At 39.2% G+C, this 16,957-nt stretch overlaps 1 protein-coding gene across 3 annotated transcripts in view; it reads left to right on the top strand.

Moving 5' to 3' along the window:
• The window catches only part of SPEN (spen family transcriptional repressor), a 72,106-nt gene that overhangs the window by 2,847 nt on the left and 52,302 nt on the right, over positions 1–16,957 (top strand). The gene's annotated exons all lie outside the window — the stretch shown is intronic.

Genomic DNA, 16,957 nt, shown 5'->3' with positions numbered 1-16,957 from the left:
ACACACACAGTCTGAGAATGGGGTAAAGAGTATGCAAAGAGGCTGACCAAGCAGTATTGCAAAGTTGGAGCTGCAGGAGCAGAAATGAGAATTTGTCAAAATATCACTCAAAATCTAAACTTGGGTACAACCACGGGGTAGTGAATATTGGTGCCTCAAAGCTTCTGTAGAGCCATATGGGTGTTTTGTTTTTCACTTCACTTAGGAAATACTGTAATTTCCATGTTAAGGCATATATGCAAACAGTCTTGTTGTTGCACAGTCTCTGCTAGAAGCAAGTTTAAGAAACACAACCGTGTTTATGTTGGAGAAGCAAAACTCAAGAAAGTTTCCTAAAACTTAAAACCTAACCTGTGTGCTCAGTGTAAGCCCCCCCCCCACCTTCCTCCCTAATTAACCATTTACTGTTGGAATCTTCCTTGGCTTTGCAGTCTTTCAGTTCATTTTTTAGGAGAGGAATTAAGATGAAAGAGGTGTTTTGCAGAAGCGAGTTATTTTTGGCAAAATATTTTCTAAGCTGCCCTTGCTTGTTTTCGTTTTGCTTAAATTGGAATAATATTCTCTGGTTAAAATTCTCCTCTCAAATGATAGGGGAATATTGAAGTTAGTCTTTAAAAAGTGCTGGCTTATGTGAGCAGTGTTTGGGTTTTTATTTTTCCCTTTAAATCTTTTTGTGTGTGTTGCCTTGGTATTAAAACAGGTTGCAAAAGAGTGCTTTCGTGTGCATATTTAAATATAGAAACTGTTATGGACTTTCTGTTTTATTTTCATATGCATTGAGACTTTGCAGATATTTTTTCGCTTTTAGAAAACCTTTCCTCTACTGTTCTCTGTACTGTTTCTGCTGTTTTTTGTTTTAGTTATTAAGACATTCTCAAATTTGAACAGCAAACAGTGCAGGAATTGGAGGCCTACTATTGACATGGAATAAGTAGCAAATCTGTGTTAGGGTATCAGAAATAGGAAATCAGTGCTGAGTGAAACAGTGACAGCAATAATTTGGGTTTACCTAATTAATGCTGTCTTGACTGGTAGGAAAAAAGTCATTCACCATTATTGAAACAGATGCTCAGCAGCTTGTAGGGCAAGCCAACTAAATATAGTAACAGTTGTCCCCAGCACAAGTGCTGCCCTTCCTTCTTTTTCTCTTCCCCCCCCCCCCCCCCCCAGTTCTGTGTGTTTTTTTCTAGTTATGTGAAAGAACAAGGCTTTGCCCCTTTATGGGTGTTTTAAAGGGCGAGAGGAGTCAGAGCCTCTTAATTAAGAAAGAACACGGCTTCACCCCTTTATGGGTGTTTTAAAGGGCAGGAGAAGTAAAAAGCCTCTTAATTAAGAACCGTGTGACTTTGATACGGCATCTCTTATTTTGTGGAAGAATTAAGACATTTAGAGTGGCAACCATGTTCAGGGAAGAAGACTGGCGTTCAGGAAGTAAGTATGTTCCCTCAAAATCATGAGAAATAAACTGCAGATCATGACAGTCCCAAAGAAGATAAATAACTATTAATGTGAGTTTAAGACTTTTGAAAAAAAATGTGCACTGCTTTTGGCTGCATGTTGTTCTGATTTCTGTTTTGAGGAGATGTATAGGATACCTTCTGTAGAAGTGGTTTATGTTTTAAATATGACTACTGCAGAGTCAGTCTGCAGAAAATGTCATAATGGAAGAGTGTGTGTTTGTTTTTAGTAACTTCTAAATAGCATTTGTTCAGTTTACAACGAAGTGTTTCATCTAATGGTTGGTAGTGTAAATTCAGCCTGGGAACATAAAATCTATGTGCTTTCTGTTTCATGCGTCACCACTAAGGGCAAAGATTGAGTATTCAGATTTTGGTCAGCAATTCTACAGATTGTGTGYGAGACAGAACAGTAAAATTACCACTGTCATACCAGCTTTAAGCCTGAAGAAAAAAAATCTGCATCTGTATTTAGGATCATAGGTGTAGCACCTTTTTCTTTCCTCAATCAGGACACCAGCAGTTCTTTCAGCATCTTTCCACGGAACTAGCCTTGAGTCATAAGTAAATAGCGCTCACGTTTTTTTCTGGTAAAAATCTCAAATATGTTCCCAGACTTCAATTGCTTATTATCTAGTAGTAGTTCTTGGATATCATTTAAGATACAAACACATGGATGCTTATACTAAGTCAAGTTTGTATATAAAGATCCCTATCCAGATGCTATTTTAATCTAAGGAGAGGACAGAAATAAGGATACAGAATGAACTGGTTTTTTTTCTCTGTATTCATATAATTAAGTGACAATATTTTAATAGATTAGAACCAGCCTTTTAATATCAGACTCTAGGAAGGGAGGGTAAAATTTCTCCTGTGGTTTATTACAGCAATTTCTGGAATATTAATCAGTATCAGGTCTTGATTATACTGAGTTTTAAAAAGATCTCTAGTAAGGTAGTGCTAGTTTTGCAGAATATAAAATCCCAAAAGATGATGGGAAGGCAGAGAGTTAACTTTTTGGTTGGGGGATTAAGGGAAAGGAATGAAGTAATGTGCCTGGAATTACTAGAGAGAGAACGGTGTGGAAGACATGTTGCAGGTTGTCTGTTCTTGAGTCTTTGTCCTGTTCCTTGGTGGAAGTAGGCCTTGTAGTACATGTAGGTTTTTCAGTCAACTGGATAACCTGTCAGATGATAACACTGCTTCTTTGTTTTCCGGCAAACTTCCTTTAATAATTCTGTTCCTGGTATTGATTCACTGAAGTCCATAAGCAGCACAGACATCCACATGGTTTGGTGTGGATGTTAGAGTAGTTTTGTTTGCAGTCACCTACTTCTTCCCCCAAGACTGAGTCATTCTAAGGAAGGCYCTTCAACAGTTTAAGATTCATAAATCCTCTGGCTGCTCCAGATTTTGTTCCTTGTGTGTACTTGAGGTTGCAGCTTGTTGACGCCAAACTGGCCAGGGAAATGCCTATATAATCATTTCAAAGAAAATGAAAAGCTGCAAAGAACATGGACTAAGCTTACATTAAGTGCTTAGCTGTGAAAGAAAAATAAGTTGATGTCATTTGGTTACAGAATTCTGTAATCTAGTGGGCTGTTTTAGCGTTGTTTCTTCTCTGAAGTTTCTTCAGAGGTTGCATTTATTTGTGATTTCATGAGAGTAGCTTCTGTTATCACTGACAGACTGCTCCTAAGTTAAGTTGGCTTTTCGTTTTTCTGTGTCCTTGTTCTAAATTCCTTTGATAGAACAATAAAGTGATCTTAATGCCCTTTCTTAAACATTGCTGTATGCGCATCTCAGTCATTTAAAGGCTGAGTACTTACTAAAGGCAGTCCTTCTAGATGTATTTGTAAAGCAGATGTTTGCTGGAATTCAACAGTTGTAATGCTGAATCTGGGTCGATTGGAAGCATTTGATTCCACTTGGTATCCATTCTTTTAAATGATAAAAACAGACTTGGGTTTTGAGAACTGAACAGTCATTGCGAGGCTTACCAGGGATATTAAATCCATTCATCAAGTTAAAACAGTGGACTAGAACAGACTTAAAGTTTCCGAGTTATTTTGTGATAGTCTTGTTGGCTGTGTCCCCCTCCTCCCCCCTCTTGCTTTTACATAGGACAGAAAGTCATGCCAAGTTCTCTAGTAGATGACCTTGTTGCCATCTTAAGGTGTGTCCAAAATTAGGTCCTTTGCTGAGGGCGTTAGCTAGCCTTAGAAGCTAGCCCTTAGAAGAAGCGTTAGCTAGCATTATGTCAAAAAGGAAGTAAATATCCAAATGAATAGAGAGCAAGTTCCAGTTTTTAGACAAGTTAGTGAGTCAGGATAATCCTGGGCCACCTCAGGAGTTTTGCTTTCATGAGCTGATGTGTTGCAGCTGTGGACTGTCTTGCTGTTGTGGTTGTTTCACCACATAGTTAGCTTATGAACAGGAGGAGAAGGAGCTTTTTGCATCTGAAGATGCACCTGAGAAGTAATACCAAAACAAGGTGTATTGAGAATGAGAATGGCAGGCAGAAGTAAAACTGAGAGTTACCCCTCTTAGACTGCTTAAGCCAAGGTTTTGGGAGAGTTGCTGGCAGCGGTTCTGTAAGCTGTTAGGTTGCTAGTGGGGCAGATAAATTCTGGATAGATACCAAGAAGCAAGTGTTTGAGAGGTATTTTGCATGTCTTTTTTTTAAGTTCAGTGAATTTACTGAAGTCCGAGAGTGCCCTGAAACTGAAGACTGCAGAGGASGACACTTTTAAATGATAAACTAAGGAATAAGCTAGAAAACAGGATTACCCTCTGTAATAAGATTTTAAGTTTAGTTGCCTCTTCGGCATGCCCATTTGAAAATCTCTTGGGAAGAATATGAGCTCAGAGATGAAAATTTAAACCAAATGCCCAGCTTGGTGGCTTATCTTCAGCTGAGTCTTGGTATTATTCTGAAGATTATTGAAACGGTTAATGAAAAGCAGGCAAAAGCTGCTGCTTTTTCACCCAAGCAAGCAAGTCACTAGTTCCTCACYTGATGATTCCTGTGTACTGGAGTAGTGCAGGAGGTTTTGCCTTTCTGTTTGCCCAGAGCGCTCTCAGCACTCTCTTTGCAGGTGAGTAATGTCAGCTCTGGTCTCCTCAAGTCTCAGAAAACGTGTCAAATTCCATTCTGCAGTAACATTTTARGATGTGATGGTGACTTCTATATAATGAATAAAGCACAGTGACTGCTTTGGTTTCTGTATTTTGATGATTACTGTTTAGCCTACTATACTGTGTAACCGTCTCACGCAATCTGTRAAATCTCGTGTGAAGATAACGCCCTTTAATAAAAGAATAAACTTTGTTACAGACTTTTCATAAATATACCGCAGTATATTCCAGGGAATGCTAGAATCTAATCTGCTAAAAGAACAGATCTAGTGTAAAGACAGTGTCTCTGAATTTAATTGAAGTAACATATTTCTCAGGACAGAATTTTTGGACGTGCACCTTGCAGCATTGTATGTGGCTGCCTTTATACTGTATTTTGTATATTCATATGTTGTCTGAGGTCCAAATGTCCACGGTGACTTGGGTGGAAGTGCAGCACTATGTGGGGTACRAAAGGAGCATTAATTTCCCACTCAGACGAACTAACTGTGTGAGGAGAGCAGCCATCTACCTAGGATCAGCTTCTGTTTAAAGACGCAGACCTCTTTTAAGAACAAAAAGGAGCTTTTTTGCTTCCTTTCATCTCCCTTTTGTACTAAATTTAACAATTTAATTTTAAAAGCACTTTTTAGCACACTTAGATATGAAACTTGTACTTCCAATTTGGATCAAAACGCAGTGAACATGCTCTGATGAAAACACTGAAAAGCCAGGCAATTCCAAACATCTTGAGAAGCATGAATAGATGATCTGCACGGCTGTCTGCTCAGTGCTGGTGGCTTTCTCTGCAGATGGAGAAATATATCTTGTTTGTACGCTCCTTTTGTATATCCTCTAATCCAAATGTAATAGTATATATTTCCTTTGTTGCCCTTTGATGTGATATGGTAGGAAATTGGAGCTGGGCTCAGACCACATTTTTGTCGCTAAGGTGATCAGGTACGCAATCAGTGTTGTGTTTGAACGAATCTTTTAGCTCAGTAAAAAAAAAAAAAAAAATCCACATTGTAACCTTTTTCTTGTCTGAAGAAAGTAGTGAATCAGAGAGAGTGTTCCTTAATATTTCTCCAAGTATAAAACTGAGCTAATAATGAATCCTATGGATAGAAATCACTAAGAGTAACTTAACGTCCCTGTCATAGATTTCCCCAGCTGTGGTACATGCATCTTCAGTGATAGGCACACTGTTTCCATGTGGCACAAAGCGCCGAGCTGTCCATCTGCTGTTGCTACTGGTATGAATACCTCCCATCCTCATTAATAGTGATGGATGCCAAAGCACACATGGAGGCTTATTTAAATGTTCCCTCTTYAGACTTACTGTGGCAGCTCTGGGCATTCTGTAGTAGTTAACAGGGCAAAATAAGAAAAATAAATTGCCAAGTTGTATGTTCAGAGTAGGCATCTTTAGAGGAAGAAGTCTTCTGGCCTCATTAACATCCTAATTGTGAAGAGAATACAAGCTGAGCACCTTGCTTGTATATGTAATCAACATCTGATTTCATTTCAACAATGTGTACTTGCCTGCTTGAGACACCGTTCTTGCAAATCCCACCTAAGTATGCCTCTGAACACCTGATGATGTGCACAGCACCTTTATGTACAAAAGTCTAAATAAACCTTTGTTGTTTTTCTTAACTCTACAGCAACTTTGTTGGATATATTAATAGCAGTGAAGCTTTGTTACATTTAAAAACAAAAATTATTTTAGCCTTCACATTGAAGATTGTATGCTGGCTCAGGGTGCGGTGAGACATACTGTTTTTTTGGCAGCAGCTGAGCTCAGGAAACACCTCTTCCTCTATGTCCATTCAGAGMTTACAGTCCCTCAGTTTACTAGCAGTTTGTGCTCTCACCCAACTCATGTCAGAATAATCCATTTTTTAAAAACAAGCAAGCATTTAAAGGGAAAGCTGAGCATTGGATCAGCATAAAATTGGGAAACAACTTTACTGGTAGTTATGCTGAGACAGCTGTTTGGGCTACATCTGGGATGGTATATCTGGCTGTATCCTTATTTTAATGGCAGAAGCAGCCCTTTTGGTCTCGTATTCATAGGTCTCATATTCATACATGTAGAAATAAGGGGCTGTTGAAGTCTTTGCGATGAGAAGGCCTGCTTTAGGTAGGCTCACCAGATGGAGGTGCGATACCTCACCCATAATTGTGATGTTAGAATTCAGACTCGTCTGTTTTCAGCTCAGCTTTGCAAAACCTTGACTTGATGTTGTATCAGCATCCAAAGAAAAGCTGTTACAATCCAGGTGGATAGCCGAAGATCTCAGCTGTGGAAACTTCTAGCAGCTTGACTATGGAGAAACTGCCTAGAGCAGGTACTCAGTGAAGACAAAGTTCTTAAGTAGGCACCTCTCTCTTATTAGATGGTTGTCARCAATGGGATATTAGTTTCCTTGAACTGACACCTGACCTATTTTGAGTATTGTGTTGCCAGTTGGTTTAGTCACCATAAGAAGCACTTTCTCCAAGGTGATGGTAGTGTTGAGTCATGAACCAAGGGAAAAATATTTGTACATCTGTATTTGGGTGACTGGCTGATATGGCAGTACCCGAGCAGTTGGCCTGCAGCTTTRGCTTAAATATAGTTCTTTGTGGAGGAGTCTGCATTGGCTGGGAACTCACAGTTTTTTTCAGAGTGATAGGATTTTTTTTTCCTCTGCATTTTCAAGATAGCAACGTTTTAGTAGTAGGTGAGCTTTCAGTGTTGATGACTTGAGTATGCCTCCGAGTCCTTGGTTCCATAGCTGCTTTCTAGCAGAAATTCCAGGCAATCACTTGATCTCTTTGCCTGTGACAAACAATTTGGAGATGCTATAAATGTTATAACAGGTTTGCAGTCTAGTAGGCTGGAGATGAAATCACAACAGGAAGAGTTACTGGACTCCCAGTGTGAAAGAGCTGTGCACAAAATTTTTGGTGCAATGACGTTCAGCTACTGCGAGCAGATGCATTCACCTCTTGCATTAAAACCAAGTTACAAGAGACCCAGTCACTTGGAATGGTCTAAGAGAGGGTAGGCAGATAAACTTTTTTGTTTCTTCTGAAATAGCATTTTCTTGAAAATGTACAAATTCTTGTAGGAAAACAGCATGTAAGATTTGTGCTTCACTAGAGAAGTATGAACCAGTGAGCACCAAGACTTGTAAAGCCTTATGATGATACATATTTAAAGAACTCTACAGCGTGGCAGGGAGACCATAATGTTATGACTCTGCATTTTCTTCCATCTGCTGCTGAATATATGAAAAACAGAGTTTGGAGAAGCGAAGCTGATGTGGGGAATTACCCTTTCATCTAAGAATGAAAAACGCGATTAATCAAGAGATTCCCCTACTATGATGCAATATGTTCTTAAAATTGAATCTGAACAAATCCTAAAATCAGTCACTCAAAAGAATAGACTTTAGCTATTCCTGTTTAGAAGAAATTTAATGTTGCCTATCACCACCAGTATTTTTGAAGAAAATCTGCAGATTGTGCTTTTAGCTGGAATAAAAAATGCCCTGGAGATGGAATCCAGTGGCTCTGTGCATACAGTAATGTGATATCGTACATCTATGGAGGCTGGAAGATAAAGAATCATAGCGTATCTTAATATTATATAATTGAATATGTTCTCTGTCTGGCAGAGTTACTACAATCTCACCCATTTTTGTAAGCTCTTCAGGCTTCTATGAACAATTGTACCACAAAGGAGCATAATTTATTTTTATTCTCCTCTGCGAAGAAAGCAAGATTGATGTGATCTTGCTGTGCATATGTGTCCTCCCTAATCACTTTTGAACCCATTAGCCAGTTTCAGCTAAACTTGAGGGCGAAGGGGATACTCGCAGTCTCAACGATATTATGTTCCCGTGAATTTCATGAAAACAGGCAGGCTAATAGAGGAGAGAAACGTGATTAGCGGCCCCATGGAGAGAAAAGCTGCAGCATGAGTGCAACCCTTATTAGACATTAAAGAATCCACATGGGAGAGAGGCGTTCCTAACCATGGGAAAAGCTTCAGTGGGAACTGGCATTTATTGGACGCCAGAGAATTCAACCTCAAGACATGCATCTATAAGAAATGAGTGTTCATTATTTCTTCTCACAAAGCTACTTTGATTATTCTTTTTTTCTTAATAAAGCATGTATACCAGTAAACTGTGGGATGGATGCTTATATACTTTTCCGTAATTGTACAGAAATGATTAATAGTAAAAGTTCCTTAATAACAGAGCTTCTGTCTCTTTACTGGGTGGCTGAAGTGGCCRTGTGAATGAGAAACTTGCATTGTTCAACTATATTTATGTAATATTTACTCATATATTTTTACATTGAGCCCTTCCTTAAAATATAGTCAAAATTTGACTTCTGACTCTGCAGTATCATGCTGTTCTGATGCAATTCTGAATTTAACTGACGTTGCAGACAATAGAGGAGCTGACATAGACAACGATATTAAATGATAGTGTTACGTGAAGTACTGAGGATAAGTGGAGGTTTTATTCAGATAGCTTAACATAATCCCGAAGTTCAAAACATGGGTTCATCTTCCCCTCTGTTATCTTCAGTCTATGTTAAAGTGTTCCCAAGATTTTTATGAATGTTGTTTCATGTTGTGGTGCTATTGCAGTGGAACTGACTTATATCTCAAGAAGGGGTGTATCTATATTCATGTTTCAAGGACCACCTGCTACTCTGTACAGAGTAAAGTGACTTTTCTTGTAGCATCACTCCTGCAGAATATTTGGTTACAGAGGTCTTTAAAAACAAAATCAAAACCAAAAATCTCCTGMTGTGTTGACTATTGAGAAAAGTATTTGCTACTCACAGTAGCAACTCTCAATAAATGGTTTTAAAAGTTATGTTTGTTTCCCTCCTCTGGCCCTGGTTTAATAATCAACTTTAATTTGGTAGAAGTAGTGGATCAAAATGAACGCTTGTGTGCAGAAGCACTGAGTAGCTTTTTAAATTTTTGTCAGGTTCTTAAATACAGGGGGGCACTATCCCTTCCTAGTTTCCCAGGTGGGTAGAAGTTTTCCCTTTTCTGCATACTTCGCAGTCTCCCTTCCACATCCTCTCTAGTGGTACATAATTTCATTTATATATTAATGCCTCTGCCATAGCAAAATGGTGACTTTGCAATAACATTACAAATCAAATGTCTTAATTGGGAATTGCTTTTAGTTGATGTCCTAAAATGGAGCATTCAGCTGAGTGGTAAGGGAAGAAGTGACTCTTTATTTCAGCGCGGAGTTTATCAGACTATCTGTTATGTTGAACATGTTGCTCTTAAATAACAGAGGTATCAAACGTATCAACGAATGTGCCTATGCTAGTTTTTTAATTTCCTGCTTTGTCATCCCTTATGAAGGGATTACGAGTGTAGACAAAGCGCTAGCTGTTTTCAGTGTATGACAGAAACACGTGCCGTATCTCATTAACAAAACCCTTGTTTGTAGTCAGAGTTGGGAGATTTCCCATAAAATGCTGTTAGAGGCTAAAGCGAGCTGGAAACTGTAAGAGTGGATTGGGTTTGACTAATAATTTGGGTGGTGGGGACAGGAGGTAAGGAAAAAAATGTTAGAAAAACTGTGTTAAAATATTCAGCCCAGGCCTATAAGTGGTCTAACTTTGCTTCCCAACCTGGTTGATGGTTGTTATGCTGAATTTTCAGGATTCCCCAAAGATCTTTATTGCTAGGAGGAGAACTAAAGAGAATGCCCCGAAGAACTTTTTTTTCAAAGGTTGAAGAGCCAATAAAGATCACTCTAACACAAGTTTTAAGCTATCTAAAATTGCAATCTGGAAAAGCATGGGAGCATGGTAATTAGGGCATGTTTCTGAATCATTGCTGTCACAAGGTCTGTTCTCAGTACAGTCTGAAAACTAGAGAACCTTGTGATCTGAGGAGCTCTTGTTTTCGCAGTTTAATGTTGCGAAGGTAAAGGTTCTCATGGCATTATGAAATGTGGGTTTTTTGCTCTCTGACAAGGTTTCCTACTCATGATCATGTAGAAAACTGTCCCATCCGCTTGCGTTGACTTTGTTGTAGAAACAGCAGTTTTGTGCAGAGAAAGGTAGAATTAGAGAGGCATTTAATTTGTTTTATTTTTAGCCATCTTTAACGCGATGTAGCAGCTGGAGATAAGGAGAGCCAATACCATACATTGAATTTCGTCTAGAGGCTGCTGGAAGCGCTCCATACATTGCTGGCAGCCTTTGTGCTGGTACCCTCGACCTAGTGCTTTTTCTCACTTCTGCATGCTTCGCTTGAAAAAGCATTGCTTCAGAAAATTGGCCTAGTTGCTGAGGAAGATAGTGCGTTTGAAGGAACAGTATTGCTGGGTTCTTAAGAGGTACGTGTATAGATGTATTAGATAAACATTTTGGAAAGTCACAGTATTTTCAGGACAATTCTGAATTGTTCAATTTCAAAATATAATTGAAATGCATATGCGTTGTTGAGAGGTCCTGAGGTGCAGAGTCTTTTGTGCGTGAGCCCCATATAGAACGTGCTCTGATGCCCTTGGGAGTTAGTGTAAAGACACTGGCTTCAGTAGGCCTTGATCAGGTCTTCAGTAATGAGAAATTGCATTGAATTGTCCAAGTAAAAATGGTTTTTGGTCTGTTCTCAAGTTCGGCTGCTAGCTAGGGATGTCAGCCGTATTAAGCTTCTGAAATTGTCAATAAGCAATTCAGATATCATTTAACAAATTAAAATCTTCTCCACGTTTGTTTTGAGTGGCAGTTGTATAAAGACAAGCAATTATACCTCGTCAGGTGACAGTTTCTCAAATGTTTGTTGAAGTGTCATTTTCCAGGACTATGGAATTCAGTCTTGTATCTCTATGGAGATTACATTTCAATTAACTTGCATTATTTTCATCCTAGCCCTGTGCACACGCTTCTTAATGGTCTGTCTTTGGGTTTGTTTACTTCTACAGATCAGTATTTATGAAAGAACTCCAACCTAATAAGGCTGCCTGTGCATTTTTTTGAGTAGCTTTTTTTTAAAAAATTCATTTATTCCTGTATATGTATAAGCTCTTGAGTCTTTCTTCCATGCTAGATGCATGATCTAATATGAGAAGAGATTTTGTCAGATTTTGAACTGATGCTCTGTTGAAAGCATTAGCTGAAACAGAAGGTAATTCTGAAGACTAAATGCTTGTGTCACTCAGGTCTCGAGGCAGTGAAAATACAGTTTCATACCACTCTTGGTGTGAAGTTCCCTTGAAGAACTAAAAAAAATTCAAAACTACATAACTATTTTTCCTGGTTGTGCGTAGAGTAAGTGAATTATGCAGCCGTAGTGAAAATGAAGCGTGAAACATGGGAGTATGCAATATCTTAGGTCAGCATGTTATAGCTGTTTTATATGGTATATTTTTATTTATTATATTAATGTTCTTATCGTAATCAATTACAGGGCCTTTTGTGATTTGCAAAAGCCTGTATAAAAAAACTGTGGAGTGGTAATGGAAGCCTGCTTTATAGTAGCTCTAGTATTTGTCCATCTTGCGTTACCCTGTAACTGGAGATCTGCTTTGTGTGGGGGGAAGTATAGGACTAGAATAGTCCCCAGCACGGAATATTTGGACTGATTGGTAGTTATAAATAAGGAGAAGAGACACAGACATCTGGATAAGTATTATTTCAGTTCATGTTATTTTGTTGTGAAATAGCAACAAAATAAGAGGAATATGATTGGCCAAGAAAAGCTTCAAACTGTGTGAGCACTTTACTGAATAATGCAGGCCTTGACTTGTGTTAGTTATACAATAATCTAAGAGGAAGGAGTTTTGAGCATTGCACAAAAAATCATCCGTGCTTTTCAAATAGCTAAAGATATTTGGCTTCTGTCAAGGTGAATTCAAGTGAATCTAAAATATTCAGATGTCCTGCTGTCTCAGTGCATCTTGTCAGATCATGCTCTTAATGAGTGATGCAGGAGCAAACACAGAAACTTATGAATTATTTTTGATCTTACAATGTGCCTTGCATTTAATAGTCTTTGAAGTGCTGTGCCAACTTGTTGTAAAATTATGAAGATGTTTTTGTAAACCAGGATGTAACTGACCTGTAAAATTGAGTAATAACAGAAATGGATATGAAAGGTTTCCCCAAGYGTGGCGAGAGCTCAGCCTGAGAAATAAGGAGGTAATATAATTTAAARTGTAATTCAAGGAAAACACAGAGTTCACGGTAAAAAACTGTACTTCCCTCTCTGATTTTAAGCAATGTTTTCCTATCATGTATGTATCAGTTAATAAAGATCCTAATCGGTTTATAAAATAATAAAGCCATATGGAAATATTTGCTTACTGAATATTTGCTGGCCAATATTCTTGTAGTCCATGCTTTGTTTAAAATGGTTTTGCTTGGTAGAAACAGTCCAGAAAGATGAATGGTTAGAGTAAATCACCAGTCTGTGGCAAAATGAAATAGTTAATGAGAAATAAGCATGCAAGGAGGCAGAGCTGCCCCTGTGATGAAGCGGTGCCTGCAGTCTGTAGCTGTGCCCGCTCCCCAGTTTGCGTAGAGAAAGTTGTACAGTGAGAGATGACTTTGGCACGTCTCCTCCTCCGCCTCCTTCCTCTCCCCCCCCCCCCCCGGGTCACCAGGGCTTTGTCTCGGTGACACGTTGCCCCTGGGGAGGAGGAATGAGACTGGCCTTGCATTGGCAGAGGGCAGCGTTTCCCAACCCGGCTGCATTGTTTGCCTCTCCGGGAGGAAGAGCTGGGGAGGAGGAAGGGCTGCAAAGAGAGAGAGAAACATGCAGAGCAGCCATGCCAAGAGCTCAGAGACATTTCAGCTGCTTGATTACAGAGGTGCTTTGATCTACAGTGAATAAACTGATAATGTTTAAATTATGAATTCCTTTTCTTTGTCTGAAAAGCTGGATTAGTGTAGCTTTGTTAGAGCAATGATTATCTAGCAACTTTTTGAAAGGGCCACCAGATTTCTGTTTATTGCTTGGTGTTACAGTCGTGCGCTAGAAGAGGGGGTCGGTGACATAATAGCTCTTGTATATCGTCGTCTTCTCTGATTCTAGCTGAACTATAAACTCCTCTGAAATATGGCCTCAGCTGCCTTCATTACAGTATAGAACAGGGTTGGAGCTAATGATTAATCGGCATGAGTTACACATGGGAAGGAGGTATTAAAAAGCCTTGTTTTCATCAGGGTCTGTGGACTTGGAGCTCAGCAAATGTGCCTCTTTGTTTTCTGTTCAGTCTGCCAGTGATTGTGAAATACAGCCTTCTTGGAAAAGGCTGACGCATAGGTATAAAGATAYGGATGAAGGTTTAGAGGAGCTGCTCTGCGAACATTACCAAAGGTCACGGTGATGCCTCCTGTTGTCCTTTTGTCCCCTCTTCCCAGCCCTCCGGATCTGGACAAAGGTCACATCACGCAAAGTCGGCTGTTGCTCCTCGGAACGTATTTGCCTCCATCTTGCTTTAACTCGTGAGCTGTGTAACGAAACGTAGTGCTATTGCCGCTTCTCCTCCCCCAGCCCTCCAGAAAGTATCATTTTCTTGTAATGTATTATTCTGCTGCAGTAACCTGTCTTGTGATGCAGCACTGCAGATCTCCCCTCCTCTCCCCTTAGGATCAGATAGCATGGAGCAATGCAGTTCTCCTCCCAGCAGCGCCTGCCAAGACGGGAGCAGCTCGGAGAGCCGCCAATGGGTGGGGCTGGGTTGGATCACTAGACAGATTAATCTTCACGGTGGGGGACTAAGGGATGTGTGTAATCATAGGACACGGACCACGTTGGGGCACGGAAAATGGAAACCTTCCTGTTTCAGCGGCTGTCCTTGAGTGCTTAGGGTTTCTCTCCTTCTCTGTTTTCCGTTTTTTTTTTCCCTTCCGCTTGTGCTGCCTTTCTCCTCCCTCCCCTTCTGCCTCCCTCGCTTTCGGCAAAGACGATTGTTGCAGATTATCCTCCTGGCTCATCAAGGGTACAGTGCAGCRGACTAGCACAGAGCATGTATTTAAGTATCTGGAGAGCAGATGGATTAAAATGTACTGTGTCCAGATCAGATGATTTAGGACTGTGGCTGCGGTAGAATACAGAAGTATAGTAGCCTCCCACGTCCATTTCTGATTAAAAAAAAAAGCATGAAAAATTACAGTTTTGTACCATGAGTATATCTCAGTCTCTTGACAATTAAGGAGACACTTTTTTGACTTTTGGCAGATCTCAGTGTGCATCAGACCATTTTGAAAATTTTACTGTGAAACTTTTGAAAGTCCATACTTGAAGATGCAGAGGATATTTATGTGACAGTGTTTTCTGTTTGAAGCAAATGCAAATTACACTCTCCCATATTTTATTTACAGCAGTCTATTTTTTTTCCCAAATGAAAATGGCAAGTAAATGAGGGATCTGTTTGTGCTACTTTCAATACAAAATTTGAGCTCTGGCTGAAAGATTTGTGCTTTTATTGGTTGATTGCTTTGGTACATAGAGAGCATATTATGTTGATATTCTGAATTCCTGCACTTTCTGGGCAGCATTAGCTTGAGTATCTAAACATTTTAACACATTCCTAGACCTTCTGCAGCAAAGGAAAAATAATTGAGGTCTGTTGTATCTATCTTATAATAACGCGTACGTGTTACGGTTTCACAATTAGGAAATAAAAGAATTATCAGGATAGTGAGCAGGAATAAGTCTTTAAGAGAACTCATTTCTGATGTAACTGGCAGGCAGTCCTTCTTCATGTTAAGCAAGCTATAGTGATCGCAGTCAGAAAGGTCAATTAGGATTTTAGTTCTTCTGAGGAGTCTTAAGACGGTTAAGATTTTTTACTGACGACTGCAGACAAAGCACGGACTAACGTTGCCAGAAACTGAATGCGTGTGAACAGTGAGCAAAAAGGAAATACGTGTACTAACCAATCAGTTACAATCAACTACAAGATTTAGAAGAAAAACTCAATGGAAGTGAAAGTTACAGCACGCTATCTTCGCTCAGTATCTTTCCTTTTTTGTGTGTCTTTAGAGAACCAGTACCAAAATAAATGTTAATGGGACTCAGGCGATGCTAACCAGTATACCTAAATTATTTTTCAGTATTATTTGTCACATTTCTTCATGGCAGTCAGTCTCATTTTACTCAAATAGGCTCCTTCTGTTTTCCTTCTTTCCTGTTTCTTCTCTCTTGCATGTGCCACCTGCAAATAGGCTGTGGTGTGCCTATGAGCAGCAGCAAAGGCAACAAACCCTGCTCTGGACAGTTTACAAACAGGAGCRAGTCCCATATGCACCTCTGGCTTTTTATATCTGACAGGGAGCTTTTTTTGCCCATGTTTGTGCACATACTCCTTAATGAATACTGTGCCATATTTGGTAAAGTAGAAAATAGAGAAAAATCTGAATCCAAACCAGATCATATGTAAAGTGTAGCAGGTCGAATGGGAATGAGAAGCCTGCAGTCGGGGAGGCAGTGTTTCAAATTGTATTTAAGAATTAGTCATGCAATAACAATGATGAAATTTTAAGGTATATTGAAAGTCATGCATAAAACAGCGCGTTCTGAAATAATTTACTCCACTGATATGCAAGTGAATGAGGTTCTTTCCTGTCTCTGTAGCTGAAAAGAGCATTTCTTGCATAAGGTCATTTAAATTTGTTCAGCGTTGTGCTGCCTTTGGGGAGTCGATAGAAAATGTTTTATAAAGATGCTTTATAAAGTTGGTAAATATTTCTTCCTTTTTCATTTGTATATTCCTTTTTGGTCTTGTCAGTACATTCCAAAATACGCTTGTTGTCTTGGATTAAGAACTGGAATTAATGCCCGCCCTTGTTTTTCTAAACCTCCTGGTTGAGAGGAATGACTGAAATGCAATCTGCAGTTCTAGGCTGTTTTAAATGGTTGTTGCATTGTTACTTTACATTTTGTCCTTTTTTGTATCAGTTCATAAGGCCTTTCAGAAACATTTTTACATAGTGTTTTGTCATGTGTGTAAACATATTGGTTATTCCTTGTTCTTTTTTTTTTTTTTTTTTTTTTTCCCCATGGACATTTACTCATCCATAAGTGACTATTACTTAACTTCATAACATACATTAAGTAGGGCGGTGCCACGTTCCTGTAAGTTTTCTCCAAAGTGCCTGTTGTGTGGCTTGTTCCATATTGGGAGGTTTAAGGTTGAASTCCAGAAGCACTGCAGTCCAAGGTACATTTGTAGGTCATACTCTAAAAGCATAACTCTGMGGCTATTGTAAATAAATGGGTTTGAGATCAGAAATCGGTATCAGAATGAAGACTATTGTTTTAGTGCTGAATGGATTACATATAGATCAGAGTAGTAGAACTGCTGTGTCAAGGTCATTATTCCTTAAGAAAA

The sequence above is a fragment of the Rhea americana genome, unplaced genomic scaffold, assembly GCF_003343005.1.
Source record: "Rhea americana isolate MKP2758 unplaced genomic scaffold, rheAme1 scaffold_478, whole genome shotgun sequence".
NCBI classification, from domain to species: Eukaryota; Metazoa; Chordata; class Aves; order Rheiformes; family Rheidae; genus Rhea; species Rhea americana.
This window is presented reverse-complemented; position numbering and strand designations above follow the sequence as displayed.